Source organism: Bufo gargarizans, chromosome 6, assembly GCF_014858855.1.
Source record: "Bufo gargarizans isolate SCDJY-AF-19 chromosome 6, ASM1485885v1, whole genome shotgun sequence".
NCBI lineage: Eukaryota > Metazoa > Chordata > Amphibia > Anura > Bufonidae > Bufo > Bufo gargarizans.
The window spans coordinates 1,383,278-1,406,267 of NC_058085.1; the positions used below are offsets into that span (position 1 = coordinate 1,383,278).

Genomic DNA, 22,990 nt, shown 5'->3' on the forward strand with positions numbered 1-22,990 from the left:
CTAATCTGACTAGTGCACGTTCTTCCACATGTTTGCTGTGTCCTCTATATGGGTTGTGGCAAACTGCAAACAGGACTTCGTACGGCTTGCTTTCAAAAATGGCTTTCTTTTGTCACTCTTCCATAAAGGCCAGATTTGTGGAGTAGACGTCATGTGGACAGATACTCCCACCTGAGCTGTGGATCTCTGCAGCTCTTCCAGAATAACCATGGGACTCTTGGCTACGTCTATAATAAGTGCTATCCTTGCCGTTTAGGTGGACTGATGTCTTGGTAGATTTGCAGTTGTGTCATCATCCTTCCATTTTAAGATGATGGATCAAACAGTCCTCTGTGAGAAGCTCAGAGCTTGGGATATTTTTTTTATAACCTAAACCTGCTTTACACATCTCCACACCTTTATCCCTGACCTGTCTGGTGTGTTCCTTGGTTTTCATGATGCTGTTCGATCACTAATGTTATCTAATAAACCTCTGAGACCTGAACTTTTCACAGACAGCTGTAGTTATACCGAGAATAAATTCACTAATTAGGTGATTTCTGAAGGAATTTGGTCACACTGGATTTCATGTACAGGTATCAGAGTACAGGAGGCTTAATACAAATGCATACCACAATTTTCAGATTTTTATTTATTACAATTTTTAAAAACTATGTATCATTTTCTTTTCACTTCAAATATACTTGGTACTATGTGTTGGTCTATCATATAAAATCCCAATAAGATACATGTAAGGCACGGCCGTAGCTGTTTTTGCAGTCTGCAAATTGCCGATCTGCAAAACACGGACACCGGCTGTGTGCGGAACGGAATGACCCACCCCTAACAGAACAGTCCTATCCTTGTCCGTAATGCAGGACAAGGATAGGACATGTTGTATAATTTTGCAGCATGAAGTGCTGTCCACATCTTTTTAGGACCCATTGAGGTGAATAGGTCCGCATCTGACCCACAAAAAATGTGTATCAGATGCAGACCCAAACAACGATCGTGTGCATGAAACCTAAGTTTGGGGGTATAACGTGAAAAAATGTGAAAAAGTTCAAAGGGTATGACTACTTTTTGAAGGCACCGTATGTTCCTAGATGAAAGAGACTATAGGGAGCTGGTGGTGACCACTTCACATTACAGACAGTAGTAGGTTTCATGTGTTTTCAGTATAATGATTCACATTCAGCAAGAGGACTCATTCATATATTTTTGGTCCATGGAGTGAAGAAATACCTGTATGCAATACAGTCTGACTATGAGTATTATCTTCTACCTTGTCTAGTTCCACATTTATGCTCTCTGACGCGATAATGATGGTGATTATGATGGATGGTATTTGGGCAGGTGGGGGGGTGACTCTTTTACTCGCCCTGCCTCACCTGGTAGAGCTCAGATTTTTTTGGGAGGCAGAGACAGCGTGAAACTGCAAGATGAAGGCAGCGAATTGCGTGACACTCCTCGTGTTTCTCTCCCTGTCTGTGCAGAGGAGGATGGCACAGGCGGCAGGTGAGTGCCAGAGAAAGCTTCACTTTATACAGGAACTTTTGTTTCTTACTACTACCTCTCCATGCTTACTATAATCCCTGCAAGCACTGTATCTTCCCTGACTCTTTATATCTGCTATTATCCCCCAAAAAACAAAACTGCCTTCAATCATTATCTAGAATGTATAATGCCACGAATAGGGATAAAATGAAAGTAATGCAACTTTCACATATACTTTGTGTTTCGCTTTCTTAAAGTGCTCAAGCTCTCTCTGCTTGATATCAGTGAATGGAAGCAGTTTCATTCAGAGGTTTACATAGCAGAGTAGTACAACCATGTCAGTTTTTGGAGACCCTGACTATAAAAAAAAAGAGTATTTCTATTCACTGGTAGAAAGTACATCTTGAAAATGGTGAGGACCTAACAGCACTAGACATGTCCTAAAGTCATAACCTAACCTAATGGAGTCCACAAGGGTGAAGGGCACGGCTACACAGCAACATGTGTCATGTGACATGTAATGTCATGTATTTCAATGGTACCACAATGCGACATGCTACAGCTGCGACATGACAGTTGCAAAAAATCCATCCAAGTTGGGTTTTTTTCAGACCGTCATAGTCGCAGCATGTTGCATTATGACACCATTGAAATACATGTATATAAAATGTTGTCATGTAGCCATACCCTTTCAGGGCCGATTCTACGCTTTCTGCTGCCTAAGGCCAAATTCTCAATCCAACCATACTTCCAGCCTTACTGTTATGCCTCCTGTACATGACCATATCCATTTTGCGGTCCACAAATTACAAAATACGGATGCAGTGCCCCCTTGTAGTGCCAGTATGTATAATGCCCCCTCCAGAGCTATGGTCTGTATTATAATGGGCCAGCTGTAGTGCCTCCTGTATTAAACTTCCCCATGTATTATTATGCCCCCTACAGTGCCCCTCATCAGCCCTTCCCAGAAGTATCATGCCCCCTGCAGGGGTAGTATATATAATGCTTTCCCCTGTAGTATAATGCCTCAGTTTACATAATGTGCTCCCTCTCGTAGTACAATGTGCACCCCCTGTAGTATAATGCCCCTGTATATATATAATGCTCTCCCCTCAGTAGTGTAAGGCACCTGTGTATAAAATGCTCCCCCTGTAGTATAGTTCCCCCATATATATAATGCTTTCCCCCTGTAGTATAGTTCCCCCATATATATAATGCTCTACCCTGTAGTATAGTGCTCCTGTAAGTATAATTCTCTCCCCCTGTAGTATAGTGCCCCAATATATATAATTCTCTCCCATAGTATAGTGCTCCCATGTAAGTATAATGCTCTCATCCCGTAGTATAGTGCCCTCATATTTATAATGCTCTCCCTTCCCTGTACTATAGTACCCCCATATATATTATGCGCTGTCTTTCCTAGTATAGTGCCTATATATTGTAGGAAGACACAAGGGACCATCAGTGGATGGTAGATATGTCACTGAGGTTCCTGGCCTCGATGAAGTAGGAGCCAGTATTTCAGATGTGTCAGCGGCAGTAGGTGGTTAACATTTTATTTATTTAGTATAGCTGTGAATAGCTGATCCGGGACAGTTCTTACTGGGAAAAGTAATAGTACTGGGTGGGTGACTACTCCCCACGTTCCAGGCTGGGTCTTGACTGGCCTATAAAACAGCCAGCAGTGCCAGGTGGTGGGGATTACCTCTCTCTGACAGTGGAGCTCTCGGAAGTGCTGGGTCCATAGGCAGCCCGTTTGCCTTTAGAGGGGCCTGAGTCCTCCAGCCCGGCTCAACCCTCAAATCCCAGCACAGCCCCCAGATCACAGCACACAGACTCCTGAGCTCCACTGTCAGAGGGAGGTAAATCCACCACACCTGGCAGTGCTGGCTGGCTTTTATGCCTGGCAAAACCCGGCTTGGAACATGGGGGAGTAGTCATCCACCCAGCACTTTGACTACACCCAGTAAGAGCCGTCCCGGATCAGCTATTACAGCCATGCTAAATCTCAAGGTGTCAGTTAGCAATAGCTGCTGCTGACACATAAAATACAGACTCTTACTTCACTGAGGCCAGGAACCTTGGTGACACATACCTTCCATCCACGATGATTCCAGGTACCTTCTTTTTATATATATATATATATATATATATATATATATGTCTCCCCCGATAGTGTAATGGCCCCATATATATTGCCTTTAGAGATGAGCAAATTTCTAAAAAAATTCAATTTGGCCGGTTCGCCAAATTTTTAAAAATTATTTGGTTTGATCCGAATTTATTCATGGCGAATCGCGTTAAAAAATGGCTATTTCCTGGCTGCAGAGAGCCTTTATAGTGGTGTAGAACACTGTGCCTTGCAGTAACATGCATAGGGAGTCTGCTGTGGTAGTGAAACAATACTGTGAGTCAGTACGACATACAGATGATAAGCGTCTCTGTTAGAATAACTTCACGTGTAAGTCGTGAATGGGGAGGGCTCCCCAGTATACAGCAAGGCCATGCGGGTTGATAGGGAAAATTTGTATTTTTATTCCTAACAAATCAAACCTAAGAAACACCACAGAAACAATAGTACTCCCAATTTAATTCTAGACAAGACCGTGTGTACGACTGCCAGAACCATATTATCTCCCTTTAGTGTTATAGATCAGCTGTAGAGTCTGCAGAGCCATCTGCCGGTGGCACAGCACAGAGTTCACAAACTTATCACCCGGCAGAGTATGGGACTCAGACTTATGCAGCCTGTGTGTTTCATAGGAGCACCCTGCAAATAGTGTGAGGTGGCAGCAGCATCAGGAGACCACAGAGTGACCCGGGGAGGTGGGTGGCAATACCAGTACCAGCTGAAGATGGTGGGTGAAAGAAGTAGCACTTGGCATCAGATGTGTAGCATCAGGCAGGTGGCAGCATCAGAATAGTAGCTGAGGCAGGTAGCCAGAAGAAACCGGTCTCTTTTGTCAAAGTGTTGGTGTGGCACCATGGATGATCTAGTCTGATGCATCAGGCATTGGTGTGTGGAAATCCTGGCTGATCCATCTTGACAAAGGTCAGTCTCTCCACATTTTGGGTGGACAGACAAGTTCTTTTTGGGGTAACTATGGCCCCACCGCTCTAAACACCTGCTCTGATGCCACACTACTGGCCGGTTTGGCTGCCCAGTAGTCAAGCGGATCTTCAATGTGGAAAATTTCAGCCCGCACAACCCCTAGCGCTCCCTGGACTTTATGTGGCTGTCATGGCCCATAAAAGGTAGGAACTAGTGTTAGGGACCACTCATGAAGGCGACCTTGACGTGGTGAGTGGCTTATTACGCTTTGGCCAAAATGTACACCAATGCCTTATTAAACATCCAGCATAAAGGCAGGGCAGAGTGCTGGTTGCAGTGTGCGATTGCATTTTGTGTTTTTACATTTGGATCTTCAATGTGGGTTGGCAGGGTACTGTTCAAGAATGCCACCACCTGCTGGTTCAGGTCCTGCTCCAGGTCTAGCTGCTTCTGCTGGTGAGTAGTTTCTTCACTAGGCAGGTGAAGAAAGCTACTCATCAGCAACTCAAGACTCAAGTTGCTGCTGATGGAGCTGGAACTGCTCCTAACCTCTACCCTGCCACAGCAGCCATGGCAGAGGAGCGTGAGCACAGAGGGCCCCCCTGGTCAGACCTGTGAGAGGATGGACGATGGCGCAGATAGGCAGCGGCCGACTCACTATATAGGATGTCTCTATAGTAGTTCAGTTTGTCCCCCCTCTCAGCATTTGTAAAATAGGCCCCCATTTTGAACCGATAGCGAGGGTCCAACACGGCGGAGAGTCAGAAGTCATCCCTCTGCCAAATGGTGACAATTCGGCTGTCACTATGCAAGCAAGTGAGCATGCATCAGGCCATTTGTGCAAGTGACTCAGAGGGACTCCCTGCCTCCATCTCCACTGCATACTGCCACGGTGTGTTTGGGTCCTCTGCCTCGTCTTTCTCATCGCCATGTAGCTCCTCTGGCTGCTCCTGCTTCTCCTCTCCTGTCACCTGTGTAGAAAAACCACCCATTTCGCTACACATTGCTTTTGCTCCAATGTCCTCCTCCTTCAGTTCAGCCCCCACAGGGCTCATGTGGCCGTGAGATCTAGGCGCCATGTCTCCCAGCCTCTTGACCAGACAGATTTACCAGCATCTGTTCCAGGATATAAAGCAGTGGAATAACATTGTTCATTCCGTGGTCCTGGCGACTGACAATAATGTGGCCATCTTAAAGGGCCTGAGCAAATGGCAGGTGTCACGCATGAGCTGCCACTGGCTGACATCGAAGTTACACAGGAGAGTACTCCTGTCCGCTTGGATCATCAATGGCCTTTCTCTGTTCGTATAGTCAGTCCAAGATATGGAGGGTGGAAACCTTGCATATCAGCCTGTATTGGGGGATGCTGTTCTGCCGCTGCAGCTCAAGGAGGGTGTGCTTTGCGGTGTTTGAGTGGCTGAAGTGCATGCAAGGTTTCCTGGCCATTTTTAGGATGTCTTGCAGGTGGGTGGAAGACTTCAGGAACCGCTTGACAAGCAGATTGAACACGTGTGCTATGCAAGGTGCATGGCTCAGTCCTCCTTGGTGCAGTGCCGTCACATGTTCTTCCCGTTGTCGGTCACCAGGGATCCCATTTTGAGTTGTTGCGGAGAAAGCCAGCATTAGATTTTTTGATGAAGGACACAGAGCAGTTCTTCCCCTGTGTGACTCCATTCGCCCAGGCAAATGAGGGGCAGAACAGCGTGACACCGCCGTGCCCTGCACATGTGGTATGTTGGAGAAGCACTGTGTCCCTGCAGTGGAGGCTAAGGACACGGTGAAGAATGAGGAGGCTGAGGCGGACATTGTCTCCGGACCAACGGCGTGAGAACATGGAGGCGGAAGCAGCGTCACCTGGCCAAGCTGCTGGTGTGGCTGTGCAGGAACCATATTCACCCAGTGGGCCGTAAAGGACAAGTATTGCCCTTCTGTTCTAAATACGTGTGCAGGGCTGGTACTGCCTTTTTGGCAAAGAAATGATGGCTTGGACCTCTCCACCTCGGCTCGGCACAAGCTATCAGTTCTCTGAAAGGTGCCGAGTCCACCACTTGCAAAGGTGCAGTACCAGCAACTTGGCCAGAAGCAGATTCAGCTTCTGCGCCATTAGATGAGTGCATGCATACTGTTGTCTCTTGGCATCGCTTCAGTGATTGATTGCTGATAGAATGACTGACGAGGAGTAGGAGGAGGAGCAGGAGCATCAGGACCAGCAGATGATGGGAAGGATAGACAGCTCCCTTCGGCTGAGGTGGTGGAGCCTTGACTGCCTGAAATCGCGTGCGTGCCACTGGGCGATGCAGCGGTTGCTGCGGCAGGTTGGACCACCACATCGGAGCCATGGTTCTCCTAAGCCACTTCATGGTGATGCTGCATATGTTGACACAGGCTCCGCCGCTCCCTCATGCGCAAGCTGCCACCCTCTTCACCCGATAAGGATGAAGCCCTTAATTCACCCGGCTCCCAAGTGCGATCAGCTACATCATCATCATCATCTAGTACTGTCTGCATGTCAATGATGTCCTCCTCAACAGTCTCTGGGTCAGGAGCCTGACCACTCACAACACCAGCTCCCACGCCACTCTCATCACTTCTTGCCCGCCGACCGGAGGAATCGGCGGATGTCTCCTCCACATCTTCGCTGGCCAGTAGCTGCTGACTGTCAACTAGTAGCTTGTCCTTGCTGTAGTGGAGCTGAGCCCACAGCATATAATACTTCTCTGGCTGAGGGAACAGAAAAGGACAAAGGCAGGTTGAGGACAGGTAAGGGCACAGGGCCTGCTCCTGGGCCATCAGGGCCGTCTTTAACATTGATTGGACCCTGGGCAAGAATTTACTTGGGCCCCCTGGATAACTTGCTATACAGCAGAACTTACCTGTCACATCCGGGGCCTCCAGGTGACGTCTCCTCTCTGTCATCATCTTCTCCACTCGGTCTGGACAACTTCTCTCAGCCGCCTTGTCTCTGCAGAGTGTGACACACAGACATCTTAGCTTCCTCACATTCTATCATTATCCCCCAACTGGAGTCCCCACAGTGTTATCCTGCTGCTTGCTGTGCCCCCCCCTCCCCCAGGGGTGTAGCTATAGAGGGTGCAGAGGTAGCAGTCGCTACCGGGCCCAGGAGCATGAAGGGGCCCAAAGACACTTGTGCCGCATAAGAAGACACACAAAGCACTGAGGGAAGGGGGGCCCAAGATGAACTCTTGCACCGGAGCCCATGAACCTTTAGTTACGCCCCTACCCCCCCCCCCCCCCCATACCCCCAAATACTACCCTGAAGAAACATTACTGCCCCCATAGTAATAGTGCTCCTCATAGTCCCACCAATAGTAATTCCCTTCTAGAATGCCCTCATTAGTAACACTGCCCCAACCGTGATAATGCTCCTCAACAATGCCCCCCATTATTAGAAGAGCCCTCCCATATTAATAATACCCTCACAGAGTCCCTAGTAGAAATAAGGCCCCCTATTGTTCCCCTCAGTAGTAATAAGGCCCCCATAGTGCGCTTAGTAGAAATAAGGCGGATCTATAAGACCCTCCTATAGAGCCTCCAGTAGTAATAAGATGCCTATAATGTCCCCTGGACCTGCAGTGCCCCCTGCAATCATACTCCTCCCTCCACCATACAGTCCCATGTAAATAACATCATCTCCTCCCCAGCCGCCTCCAACGCATAATCCAATGCAAACATCACCCCCTATGGCTACTTTCACACTTGCGTTCATGCGGATCTGTCCTGTACTTGTACAGGACAGATCAGCACCGATAATACAAACGAATGCATCCGTTCAGGACCGATCCGTTTGTATTAGATTTGAGTTTCTAAGTCCCAATACTGCTCTGTCCTGATTTACATTGAAAGTCAATGGGGGGACGGATCCGTTTACAATTGCACCATTTTGTGTCAATGCAAAGGGATCCGTCCCCATTTACTTACATTGTAAGTCAGGACGGATCCGTTTGGCTCCGCAAGGACATGCGGACACAAAAACGCTGCTTGCAGCATTTTGGGGTCCGTCTCCAAAACGGAACGGGGGGCTGTACGGAGCCGAACGAATGCATTCTGAATGAATCCGCATCCATTCAGAATGCATTGGGGTTAAACTGATGCATTTGGGGCTGCTTGTGAGAGCCTTGAAACTGATCTCACAAGCGGATCCCCAAACGCAAGTGTGAACGTAGCCTAAACCCATGTACATAAACATCATTCCCCCCCACCATCCACTTTCAACATACAGTCCCATGTCAATAACATCCCTCCCTTCAGCCCTAACATACATCCCAGTTAAATAACTACAACTCCCAGCATTGCTCTGCCTCTCCCTTCACTTACCTCTCCAGTCCTGCATTAGGCTCCTCCTCTTCACTCTGGTCCAATCCTACACTGGTCACATGATGGTGACATCATCCAGGTCATCCTATCACAGCCTGTTTTGCTGATCACATGACCTGTGATGTCACCACAGGTCCTTCGCCTCTTCCCAGTGTAAGATTCAATTGTACTGCCGTTCTGTGTATGGCAATACAGTTGTATCTAGCAGGCAGGCAGGACATTCGGGGCCTGGGACAAAACATCCGGGGCCCAGGCCCCGAATGTTTTAACCTAGCGACGCCCCAACCTAGTCACTAGTGAATGGGAGTCGGGAAACGGAGCTCCCATGGGCCCCCAGGAGCAACTGGGCCCGGGGCAGCTGCCCCTTTTGCCCTGCGGCAAAGACGGCCCTGTGGGCCATGCCAACTAAGGGTTGTTTCTCACGAACCCACCGACTCTTGGCTGGGGGTGTCTGATGTCACTTGGGACGAAGTGGATGACCGAGTCAACCATTCAAGAACAGCTGAGTTGCTGGTCAAGACACGACCGCTAGATGACACCGGGAGCTCAGGCCTCTCACTGTGACTCCTTCTGCCACGCCCCCTTACTCTGCTGCGACCTGTGCCTGCGCCAGAAAACATTTAGGCCTCTGCCACTCCCCCTGTGCCGGGCCTGGCACTTCTCTGTCTGACATAATGTTAGATAAAAAAAAAAAAAAAAAGGAAATTAAAACACCCCAAAAAAGTCTGTAATTGTCTCACTTCACCACATAACAGCTACTAAGCCCCTTTTTTCCCCACTAATACACGTCAGAAAGGGCTTTAGAACATATAACTGCACTGCTGAATGGAAAATATATATATTTTTTTGCCACTAATACATGCCAGAAAGGGCTGTAATTTTCTCACTTCACCACACAACAGCAAATACTTTTTTTGTGCTACTAATACCTACACGCCAAAAAGGGCTTTAGAACATATAACTGCACCTTCGAACGGCAAATAATATATATATTTTTGCCACTAATACACACCAAAAAAGGCTTTATAAGATATAACTGCACCGCACAAGGGCAAATAAGATAATATGGAACCAAATCTGAGTTCGGGAAATGTTTTTTTACAGTACAAATTAATTTATGAAGTTATTGCATGATGTTTCGCCAGACTTTGGCTCATTGGAGCCAATACATTCTAATACTGTACGGAGCTCCTGCTCCATACATTATTAGAACAAAGTTTTATGCGAATCGACTTCGGATGTTTCATCCAAAGTCAATTCCCTCATCTCTAGTATTCACTTATAATATTATTTATAGTCACATACTCCTTTATATAGTCCCTTAAGAGTCCTTTAAACATTTTCCCCACAATAGAAGTGAAACTAACTGGTCTATAATTACCCGTGGAGGACCTACAGCCCTTTTTTGAATATGGGCACCAAATTTGCCTTGCGCCAGTCACTTGGCTCTGTACCAATCCCTAGAGAATCTCTAATAATTATAAACAGGTGCACTGCAATGACTGAACTGAGCTCTTTGAGAACTCTTGGGTGTAATCCATCTGGACCCAGAGCCTTGTTCACATTTACCCTATTTAACTTGTCTTGGACCATATCTACAGTTAGCCAATTGAGTATATCACTGGATGTACTAACAGCCCCAGCACCACAGATATCAGCTCCTTTCTCTTCTTTTGTATATACAGAGCTAAAAAAAAAAAAACATTTAGTTGTTGGACATTTTTATTTTTGTATTGTATTCAGGAGTATAAAAAGAAATTAAAAAATACTGATCAGATACAAATGATCAAATCCAAAGGATAGGTCATCAGCAAGATAAAGTTACAGAATGCTCTTTGCTCTGGATGTTGAGGTCTTCAGGGTTTAGAAGAATAAGAACTCTCACACATGAACGTGTGCAGTCCAGAATCAGTTACATAAAGCTGTCAATATAATCCTGTAGCAGTAAGGTCATGCAGAGGCACACAGCATTATACAGTCATGTGAAAAAATTAGGACACCCTTTGAAAGCATGTGGTTTTTTGTAACATTTTTAATAAAAGGTTATTTCATCTCCGTTTCAACAATACAGAGAGATTAAAGTAATCCGACTAAACAAAGAAAACTGAAGAAAAGTCTTTTCAAGATCTTCTGTAAATGTCATTCTACAAAAATGCCTATTCTAACTGAGGAAAAAGATAGGACACCCTTGCCCCTAATAGCGAGTGTTACCTCCTTTGGCTGAAATAACTGCAGTGAGACGGTTCTTGTAGCCATCTACCAGTCTTCGACATCGGTCTGAGGAAATTTTACCCCACTCCTCAATGCAGAACTTTTTCAGCTGTGAGATGTTTGAGGGGTTTCTTGCACGTACAGCCCTTTTCAAGTCACCCCACAGCATCTCAATGGGATTCAAATCTGGACTTTGACTTGGCCATTCCAGGACTCTCCATTTCTTCTTTTTCAGCCAATCTTTGGTTGATTTACTAGTATGTTTTGGGTCATTGTCATGTTGCATGGTCCAGTTCCGCTTCAGCTTTAATTTTCTAACTGATGGTCTCACATGTTCTTCAAGCACCTTCTGATACACAGTAGAATTCATCGTGGATTCTATGATGGTGAGCTGACCAGGTCCTGCTGCAGCAAAGCAGCCCCAAACCATGACACTTCCACCTCCATGCTTCACAGTTGGTATGAGGTTCTTTTCTTGGAATGCTGTGTTTGGTTTACGCCAAACATGTCCTCTGCTGTTGTGTCCAAATAATTCAATTTTGGACTCATCTGTCCAAAGAACATTATTCCAGAAGTCCTGGTCTTTGTCAACTTTATCTCTGGCAAATGTCAGTCTGGCCTCGATGTTTCTCTTGGAAAGCAAAGGTTTCCTCCTTGCACACCTCCCATGCAAGTTAAACTTGTACAGTCTCTTTCTGATTGTAGAGGCATGTACTTCTACATCAACAGTAGCCAGAGCCTGCTGTAGTTCTCGAGATGACACTTTAGGGTTCTTGGAGACCTCTTTTAGCATCTTGCGGTCTGCTCTTGGGGTGAACTTGCTGGGGCGACCAGTCCTGGGCATGTTGGCAGTTGTTTTGAAAGCCCTCCACTTGTAGACTATCTTCCGGACAGTGGAATGGCTGATTTCAAAATCTTTTGAGATCTTTTTAAATCCCTTCCCAGACTCATAGGCTGCTACAATCTTTTTTCTGAAGTCCTCTGACAGCTCTTTTGCTCTCACCATGGTGCTCACTCTCACTTCAACAGTCAGGAGCACACCAAACTAAATGTCTGAGGTTTAAATAGGGCAAGCCTCATTCAACATGCAGAGTAACGATCTACTAATTATGTGCACCTGGTGTGATATACCTGTGTGAGATCTGAGCCAATTTAAGAGGGAATACATGTGAGGGTGTCCTATCTTTTTCCTCAGTTAGAATAGGCATTTTTGTAGAATGACATTTACAGAAGATCTTGAAAAGACTTTTCTTCAGTTTTCTTTGTTTAGTTGGATTACTTTAATCTCTCTGTATTGTTGAAACGGAGATGAAATTACCTTTTATTAAAAATGTTACAAAAAACCACATGCTTTCAAAGGGTGTCCTAATTTTTTCACATGACTGTAAATCAGTATGATGCACTGCGCTCCTGCAAGACGAGCAGTGTCCAGAACAGAGGATCAAACACGGAGCATGATTTCCGGATTGCACACGCTCGTGCAAAAGAGCCCTATGCAGTGAGTGAAAGGACTCCAGGTCCTGGACCACTACCATTGTGACTGTAATATATCTAAAAATGTATGCATTGAAAATTCTAGCTGTTACGCCGATGATATGCTTCTATATACAGGGGACAATCTATCAGCCCAAATATGAGGGACATTATTGAATTTGGAAAACTACCCTTGTCAGTTGTTGGTCGTTGTAATCTAATAAAATGATACTGATGCCTCAAGTGCTTTATATACTACTCTCTCTCAGGGGGTCGCAATCACATACTTCTCCTCTGACAACGGGGTTCAAGTCCAAAAGGTGCTTTTTTTTGGCACTTCAGCACCATCATACACATAAACATTGAAAATAAACACCTGCCCGTCTGGGCTCTACCTAATACACGTGTTGTCTCTACCTCACCTATAGAGCGCCGTTCACAAACGGGATTAGATCCGGCATCCTCAGCCATATACGATCCAGCAGCCTCCAGGCCCACACCTGCACCTTTGGGGGGGATGGTCCAGAAGTCCTCTCGACTCTGAAAATGCGACCCTTAAAGGGTATTCTATAAGATCCAGGGCATTTTCTGCTCCCTGGTGTGGAAAAAGCAACAACCTAGAATTTGTATGGAGACTCTCCAGAGAAGCAAAGAGTAGGGAGGTCTCTCTCTCCCAAATCCATGGTTAGGGTTCATTCATATGTTCGTAAGTGTTTTGCGTATCCGCAAAACACGGACACCTACAATGTGCGATACACAATTTGCGGACTGCACATCACAGACACTATAATAGAAAATGCCTTTTGTGGTCCGCAATTGCAGACAAGAATAGGACATGTTCTATTTTTATATAGGAACGGAATTGCGGATCCCGAAAAAAACGCATGTGGATCCCGTAAATGCGGATTCGCATCCGTTCCAGCCCCATTTAAAGTGAATGGGTCGGCAAATTGCGGGACGAATGCGGACCCAAATTACGGACGTGTGAATGGACCCTTATACTTCGTAGCCGCACAAATACACCTTAAGGGATGGGTACAACATGTAGGCTTAGGGCCCTGGGCTAGAATAGCATAATTTATTATGAAGCAAAAGGCACCTACTGCTATGGCAGAGTTGGGAAAGCCACATACATCTTCTGGGAATATCCTACAATTTCTCTAATAATAAAAATCTGGTCTAGATAAGAAAAGAAAAAGAAACGCTGCATACACAGGCTGCACATCTTATAGTAAAAATCAATAGTTTTTTTTATAGACACAAAGCCCATCAAGTTAAAACCATTTTATACAATTACAACATTGTGTTTGGATCAAAAAGAAGTCCAACACACGCACCGACAAACACCAGGTTCAACATAAGAACATTTGTAAAACCGCCAAGAAGATATACAATTCATAAGTATCGCCTCAAAGACAAGATACGTATTAAATAGAGAAATAGACGGTCATGGTGTGCAGGTAATACGCCCCACGAGTATCGCCAGATTAGACCAGCTTCCTCAGGGGTCTAAGGATAAGGGCAAATGTGCCTATAATAAATACACTAGTAATTTGAGAAACAGATGTCACCTGTTCAAAAGTAAATTAAGCAAAGCAGGGAGGTGTGGCGAAGATATATTGTTTTCCCTGGTGCAGAATCCACTACCCCGTACAATGGCGCCACTCCATATGTGCCGGTGTGTTAGAAACCGGACCGCGCATACAGGGGAAGTACATAAATAAAATATATAAATACGCATATACAGTACAGACCAAAAGTTTGGACACACCTTCTTATTCAAAGAGTTTTCTTTATTTTCATGACTATGAAAATTGTAGATTCACACTGAAGGCATCAAAAATATGAATTAACACATGTGGAATTATATACATAACAAAAAAGTGTGAAACAACTGAAAATATGTCATATTCTAGGTTCTTCAAAGTAGCCACCTTTTGCTTTGATTACTGCTTTGCACACTCTTGATGAGCTTCAAGAGGTAGTCATCTGAAATGGTCTTCCAACAGTCTTGAAGGAGTTCCTAGAGATGCTTAGCACTTGTTGGCCCTTTTGCCCTCACTCTGCGGTCCAGATAACCCCAAACCATCTCGATTGGGTTCAGGTCCGGTGATTGTGGAGGCCAGGTCATCTGACGCAGCACCCCATCACTCTCCTTCATGGTCAAATAGCCCTTACACAGCCTGGAGGTGTGTTTGGGGTAATTGTCCTGTTGAAAAATAAATGATGGTCCAACTAAACGCAAACCGGATGGAATAGCATGCCGCTGCAAGATGCTGTGGTAGCCATGCTGGTTCAGTATGCCTTCAATTTTGAATAAATCCCCAACAGTGTCACCAGCAAAGCACCCCCACACCATCACACCTCCTCCTCCATGCTTTACGGTGGGAACCAGGCATGTAGAGTCCATCCGTTCACCTTTTGTGCGTCGCACAAAGACACAGTGGTTGGAACCAAAGATCTCAAATTTGGACTCATCAGACCAAAGCACAGATTTCCACTGGTCTAATGTCCATTCCTTGTGTTCTTTAGCCCAAACAAGTCTCTTCTGCTTGTTGCCTGTCCTCAGCAGTGGTTTCCTAGCAGATATTCTACCATGAAGGCCTGATTCACACAGCACAGTCTCCTCTTACAGTTGTTCTAGAGATGTGTCTGCTGCTAGAACTCTGTGTGGTATTGACCTGGTCTCTAATCTGAGCTGCTGTTAACCTGCGATTTCTGAGGCTGGTGACTCGGATGAACTTATCCTCCGCAGCAGAGGTGACTCTTGGTCTTCCTTTCCTGGGGCGGTCCGCATGTGAGCCAGTTTCTTTGTAGCGCTTGATGGTTTTTGTGACTGCACTTGGGGACACTTTCAAAGTTTTCCCAATTTTTCGGACTGACTGACCTTCATTTCTTAAAGTAATGATGGCCACTTGTTTTTCTTTACTTAGCTGCTTTTTTCTTGCCATAATACAAATTCTAACAGTCTATTCAGTAGGACTATCAGCTGTGTATCCACCTGACTTCTCCACAACGCAACTGATGGTCCCAACCCCATTTATAAGGCAATAAATCCCACTTATTAAACCTGACAGGGCACACATGTGAAGTGAAAACCATTTCAGGTGACTACCTCTTGAAGCTCATCAAGAGAATGCCAAGAGTGTGCAAAGCAGTAATCAAAGCAAAAGGTGGCTACTTTGAAGAACCTAGAATATGACATATTTTCAGTTGTTTCACACTTTTGTTATGTATATAATTCTACATGTGTTAATTCATAGTTTTGATGCCTTCAGTGTGAATCTACAATTTTCATAGTCATGAAAATAAAGAAAACTCTTTGAATGAGAAGGTGTGTCCAAACTTTTGGTCTGTACTGTATATATACCCACTAAATAACCCACAGTGAGCAAAATAAATTAATCAAACATAATCATGACATGCATTATCCTATCCAAATTAAATGACACTGTGATCAAAGACCATAATTATAATTAACTACACCATAAGAACATGACTCACTGATTACTGTACCATGATTATAGTAATAAAATAGTATACCAAAATATTATCACCTAATAATATTCATTAAAATTAATAAAAATTTTCACACAATATGCATCATGATTATATAACCAAATAATGACATAATTAAACGGGTTTAGTGCATGACCAATCAATATAAAACATAATTAAAAATATATATAGAACTTGTACTGTAATTATGCAAGCCAATTAATCAAGTGAACCATATCAACGTATATAAAATCATGATAAAAAAAAAAACGCATATATTTATAATATATCAACCACAAACTAAAGCCTGTGGATCTGCATCGGGGAACAATAAAAGGTTATATGATAAAGAAAAATAGAAACACAAACTGTTACATAAAGAAAGTTACATAAAAGAAGAAGAAAAGAAAAAAGACATGCGTCTATAATATATCCAAGAACATGTGAAATGATGTAAAGGGCCCATAGTCGAAGAAAAGTAGCTTCCGAAATGTCCTTAAAGATATCCATAACCACAATTCCAAGGTAATCCAATCCAAAACGTATATATACTCTTAAAGTGCAAATGTGCTTGTGTCTCCAATCCCAAACGCATATCCAACTACAAAGTGTGTAAATAATGAAAATAAACCTCCATAATGTTCCAGAAAATGAGAAGCCACCGATGTCAAAGGTTTTTCTTTCCTGAGCTTATCACTTGATGCCAAACCAATGTTAGAGAAATGTTGTTGTGCCTCTTACGCAATTCCTGTGTCGTTTGTCCCACATATATCTTCCCACAAGGGCACAGTAGAGCATATTCTACATTTCTGGAGCGACAGATAACATAATTTTTCAGAATTATTTTCTTCTGATTGCCCAAATTCATAAAGGTATTGGAACCCAGCATAAATTGACATACATTGCAATTCCCACATGGATATGTGTCCTTCAATTTCATGCCACCATCCGTCATACCAGTTGGACGTTGGAAGTGACTTCGCACCAGTTTATCCTTCAAATTAGGTGCTCTACGAGCAATTATTCTTGGTTTGGCATCAATGTATGGAGTAAGTTTTGTATCAGATGTTAGGAGGTACCAATGTCTGCCCCAAAATCCTGTAAAGGTCAGTCCATTGGTCCCGCAAATACCTGAACTATTTAGACTAGAAGGTTTTTCCCCGTGGGAAGAAAAAAGGTATTCTTTTTCTTCATCAGATTCAGACGGGAGTTGTTGTTAAACCGTTTGCACAATTACAGCTAGAATTTGGTCTCCCTCATACTGTATTCTACCAATTCCTGCAGATGAGACATGCATATCAGGCACAGTTTAAGATAGGCATACAAATGTCAGCCTCCCCTCCGATAGTCCAACAGGTGTTGCATAGCGGCAGCTCTAAGGGATTCATTTATATGCTCTATAGGCATCTGTTTGATATATCTACCTCATCGGGCTGTTTACCGATCAAAGATAAATGGGAACGAGATGTTGGTATTATAACGCAGGAGCAATGGGACGCTGTTTTGGCTCAACGAATATCCCAGCTATAACCTAGTACATAGAGTGTATAAAACCCTTGTATTTTCACATAAGGTCTTCGGACGAACTCGTGCTGCCCCCGGTAGGGAGCAGAGGAGGCTTCCCTGTTGCATATGTTTTGGGAATGTTCTGCGTCTAGGGGTCTACTGGAAGGAAGTTTTGCGGCTAGTTCCCAAAAAACTCAGATACAGTTGCTGAGAGATCCCAGAGTCTGTGTGTTAGGTCTTGCAGACTTGTCGGGAGGTGATGTCAGAGTGTCTCTAAGTATTCATAGAATGCTCTTCCAAGCTAGAATATTGATAGCCAAACACTGGATAGAACAGAACCCATCCAGTAAATGGAAATTTGTAAACCAACTTAACAATATTCTGAGATATCAAATAGGAGTAGATTTGAAAAGAAGATGCCCAGCTAAGTTTATGGCTATTTGACAGGGATGGTTTGAAGTCCCTGGAATGGCGTCACGGGCTTTAACAAAAGACTGTTTACAGGAGCAACTTTCCGTACAAGGGCAGATGATATGAACCTTGAGGACTCCTGTTGCTGCTCTGATCTGTGACCATGGGCAAACCTGACATTCTGACACAATCAAATGTGCAGATAGTGTCACATCATACCTGCCATGTACATGAACTGATTTTACGAAATTATTGGAAATTATTGGAATGGACAGTTAGGCCGAACAGGAAATTATGGCATGATTTAGAGAAGGAAACCCTTCCTCCCAACCCACATTTACTTCTGTGGAAAACTAAAGAAACTGCCAGACCTCCTCAACCCAAAATTATAGACCTTCTAACTATAACATCCTTGAAAGTTTGGCACGGGTTAAACAAACGAATTTGCTTTTCACCTGCATACTGTGCAATTACTCCAATAGGCGCATTGATCCCAGCTAGACTGAGAATAGTTAAAGAAAAAGTCTCAAGCGTCTCAGAACTATACAATTCCCCTATTATGAACCTTTTTAGTGGATCCACATTTATTTCAAAAGATGACCGTAACTTATTCTTTCCGGACCTAGGACTCACAGATAAGGAGTATATGCATTTTAAAAGATGCATTTTAAGTTCTGAGGCCTATAACTCCCTCTCTATACCTATGACGTCCATCCAAAAACACATAAATACCGGCTCTCCAATCAAGAGACCGATCTCAACCATATATAGCGTAATAAATCACTCTGACCTTCCCCCCTCCTACCTCCCCAAATGGTCTTCTGAGTTAGGGATCACTTTTAACGAAGTGGAAACTAGAGATATCGTCTTGAATGCTAGATCAAAATCAGCATCACCTAAAATTCAAGAGATGCATTTCAAATTAGTATCGAGATGGTACAGGACCCCGGTTATACTACAGCGTATGTTCCCAAGTATGTCCCCCTTATGCTGGAGATGTGAAGAGGAACGGGGTACACTTTCACATATTTGGTTGACATGTAAATGTATGAAAGTGTTTTGGAAAAATGTTACGGCTATTTTAGGTCACATCTTTAATACACGTACTGAAATACCACCTAAATTACTCTTCTTTAGTGTCTTTGATCATCGCTCTTCCGACATTAAACACCCCCTCACGCTACATATACTTAATGCTGCAAAACTCATAATCCCTAGATTATGGAAGGAGAAGTCACCCCCCTCAATTCAAGATTGGCTGAGGGAAATGCACCTACTCCACTATCTGGAGAAATCGAGACTTCTAAGAGAAGACAGGCTGCATCACTATCACACTACTTGGGACAGATGGAATTTGTTTATTAAAAGCGATTTCATTGTAAAGTTTCTATAAATCCTCTAGATTTGGAACATAAATACAGCTGTGTCAAGCTTATATATTGAACCCTGATACCCCCCCCCCCCCTTGCCCTTAGTTTACTCCTACCTCCCCCCCTGTTGTTTTGGTTAGTCAAATTGAAATGGCATATAACATTTATATGTTTTCTACACTTATAAAGTACTCTATTGCACACATACCATATAGGGATATCTGTGCTTTCTATCCTATGGTTTATTCGCCAGATTATAAGTGTGTTTATAAAGACCTTGATTCTCTATAGTCTGGAAATAAGAGGAGTTCAGAAGTTATAATTTTATTATTATTTAGAATACACATTCTTGAATACTGAGATCATCAATAAAGACTTAGGCCCTTTACTGATCCAGAAATAAAAAGTTACTTAAGTCGAAATGTTTTTCGCTCATACTAATTGAAGAATATGTATACATTATTTTATACATGGTTTATAATAGTATGTACTTAATATTACATCGACCACTGTTTGTATACTTTGAAATTTAAGAACGTATTGACATAAGAAATTATTATGCCTAATACAAAAAATTTTCAATAAAAAGAAAATGTTACACATGTACATGAACTGATGTAGTCATCTGTCCGCAAGGAAGTTGGGGTGGGTTGGGGGGGAATTTCTAAAGTATGTACTATGTGTTTTGGTACTTACATAAAATCAATATAGCAAAAATGACAAAATATGCAATATTTGTATTGTAATACTTTATTATGCTTTGACTCAGATATATGGATCAATGTCCAAGAAATACTTTTTCTTTTTTCTCAATAAAAAATATACTTGATAAAAAAAAAGAAAAAGAAACTCCTAGCCATAGAGAGGATTTGGGCCGCACAGTTCTGTCTCTGAATATATACTATTTATTTCAGCTTTGCCAACTCCATCAGGTACGGATGTCTGTCCTCCAACAGAGGACGGAGTGCTGGGAAGCTGCGGCATCACCTGTGAGCAAGATGAAGCGTGCACAGATAATATGACCTGCTGCCCTAACACTTGTGGGACGAAATCCTGCACAAAGATAGGTAATACATAGATAAGTAAACACAGGTAATACCCACTGAAAAGCGGGGCTGCTAGCTATCTGTAAATTCACAGGCAGTCTACAAAAAACAGGTGTTTTTTCTTCCATCCATAGTGTCCAGCAGAATAAAAAAGTTCACAGATTTTTTTGTTGTTCTTTGCATGGCGCAGTCACCAAAACTGGCATGTGCAGTACAAAGGAGGCCAGGAGGCAGCATGCAGGTCCTGGGAGGAGGTTTAAGGAAGAGAGGAGCCCTACAGAGGGTGGGGATTTCACTCATCCAATGATTGAGCTTCCCTCCCTTTGCCTGCCTGTGTGTCCTTGGCTGTGGAGTGTTTTAGATTGGGTTGTTGTGGGGGGGGCTATATGAAGAGGAGGGGGAATATGTAAAAATATTGGGCCATCCCTGATTTTTGGCTCAGTTGGCCACAATTAATTTAACAGCAGGCTGGCAACCCAGCTGTATGTTGGGGTATAAAGAACTTCTAGTTATTGTCTCTTTTTTTTCTGCCCACAGATTATCCTATTACAGAACTACCTCTAGTATCTGGAAATAAGACTACAGTAACAGCTTCCTCTGCAAGCAATTACACCTTTAATTAAAAAAATATATAACGCCACCTAATACTGGACTCAGTCGTAGAATCTAAATGAAGGCAAAGAGGAGAATAAACCTGTTGCAAATCATGATTAAAGGGAATCTGTCAGAAGTTTTAACCATGCTAAACTGCTGACAGCACTAGATTGCAGCTGGGCAAGGACAAACATACTGTACCTTTTATTATCAGGAGTAGTTTGAATATTACGTTTTAGTCTGCCAGGTTCTGCTCCCATGAGGTTGGCTTGAATGTGAACTGCTCTCACCGTTAATAAAAAAAAAAAAATATATATATATTATATAATGCCACCTAATACTGGACTAAGTCGTGGAAGCTAAATGAAGGCAAAGAGGGTAATGTCATGAGTGAGAATATACCTGCGGCAAATCATGATTGAAGTCTGTCAGCAGTTCTAACCATTATAAACGCTGACAGCACTAGATAGCATCTGGCAAGAGCAGATAAACATACTGTACCTTTTGTGAAACTTTTATTATCATAAGTAGCTTGAACATTAAGTGTTATTCTGCCAGGTTCTGCTCCTTCAGCACCCATGAGGTGGGGCTTCACTATGAAGTGCTCTCCGCATTGAGCTGTTTCACAGTCTCACCCCTCCGCTCTAAGTGACAGCTGTAAATTTCTCCTGGTTGGATGATACAGTTGCCACTCAATGCAGAGGGGTGGGGCTGTGAAGTAGCTCAATGCATAGAGCACTGAAGCTCAACCTGCTGGACACTTGCAAAAGCAGAATCTAGACAATCAGAAGAGTTCCACAACAGGTTTGCTTGTCCTGCTTTCCCCAGCCCCTACCTAGTGCCGTCTGCAGATAAGCGTTGCCAAAACTGCCGATAGATTCCCTTTACAAGGTTTTTCCAGGCTACAGATATTGATGATTTATATCAGATTATGGGGGTTCAACACACCAACAGAGCTGTTTGCAGCAGCTGCTGGCACCAGAACTAACACAAAAGAAGTAGGCAGAAGGACATATCATGCTGGGTTACTGCAGCTCAGCTCCCATGCTCTGTGCTAGTTTCGGCACCTTGCATTAACAGCTGTTTTGGCAGGATACCTGGATAACTACAACTCATGTCTGGAATGAACAGGTCCTAATAAGAAATGACTTACTGCGTAACTCATTATCATAACTATCCATTGATTGGGACCAGCTCATTCCCACCTCTGTGGACCCCTACGAATGAGATCCTTATGACCTCTAATGGTTCTACTGCAGACTTTTATAGCGAAAAAAGCAGAACTGTCTGAAATCCTCAGCAGATACTGGTTCGTCAGGGGACAAATAGATATTAAACTAAAACGGGACCTTCTGATATAGATCCTTATCCGGATGGCTAGACCTCCAAAAATCAGGACATCTGTAGTCCCTGAGATAGGGACACTCAAGGAGACCTGGACTTTGATGTAGGCTCTAGGATGAAAGGCGTGTTTTTTCTCTTACAACACGTTTAATTATCTTTGTACATTTATTTTGCCTCAGTGTAGGTGATTACTAGAATAGGTACGAGGACAGGGAACCTTCACCATTAGGGGGCGTCCCTGGGCTGAGGGTTAGTCAGGGTGGAATAGGGATAGAGTAGTAAAACCTAAACCAATCGTCAAAGATCTATAGACTACCCTCGGTGATCAATATCGTAGATTCATCAATGGTTCTACAAACAGTGAGTAACACAGAGAAATTATGAGCTTTTGAGAATATGTGCTTGTTTATATCTAATATATTATCTACGTGTTGACAGTTTAACAATTGCATCAGACTGTTGTCTGACCTGTGCCTTTGAGATTGCAGGTCCCGTCTTTAATGTAGTCTCAGCTTTTAGTGGTATTTATTAAAAAGTTAAATTTTATATGTAGGAAGGTGTCAAAATTTGGATCTAACTTTATTACACTGCCATACCCTGAGGGTGCTCGTTCACGGCATGGTGGGACCATGGAATCCGCATGCAGATTACCGCTAATGGCTTGGCTGCACCAG

General features: G+C 43.5%; 1 long non-coding RNA gene across 1 annotated transcript; it reads left to right on the top strand.

Annotated features, from left to right (window-relative positions):
* Positions 1-1,374: 1,374 nt before the first annotated feature.
* On the top strand, positions 1,375-22,623 carry LOC122942416. The gene is made up of 3 exons (XR_006390549.1): positions 1,375-1,497; positions 20,247-20,399; positions 20,916-22,623. It is a non-coding gene; the product is annotated as an uncharacterized LOC122942416 (long non-coding RNA).
* The last annotated feature ends 367 nt before the right edge of the window (positions 22,624-22,990 follow it).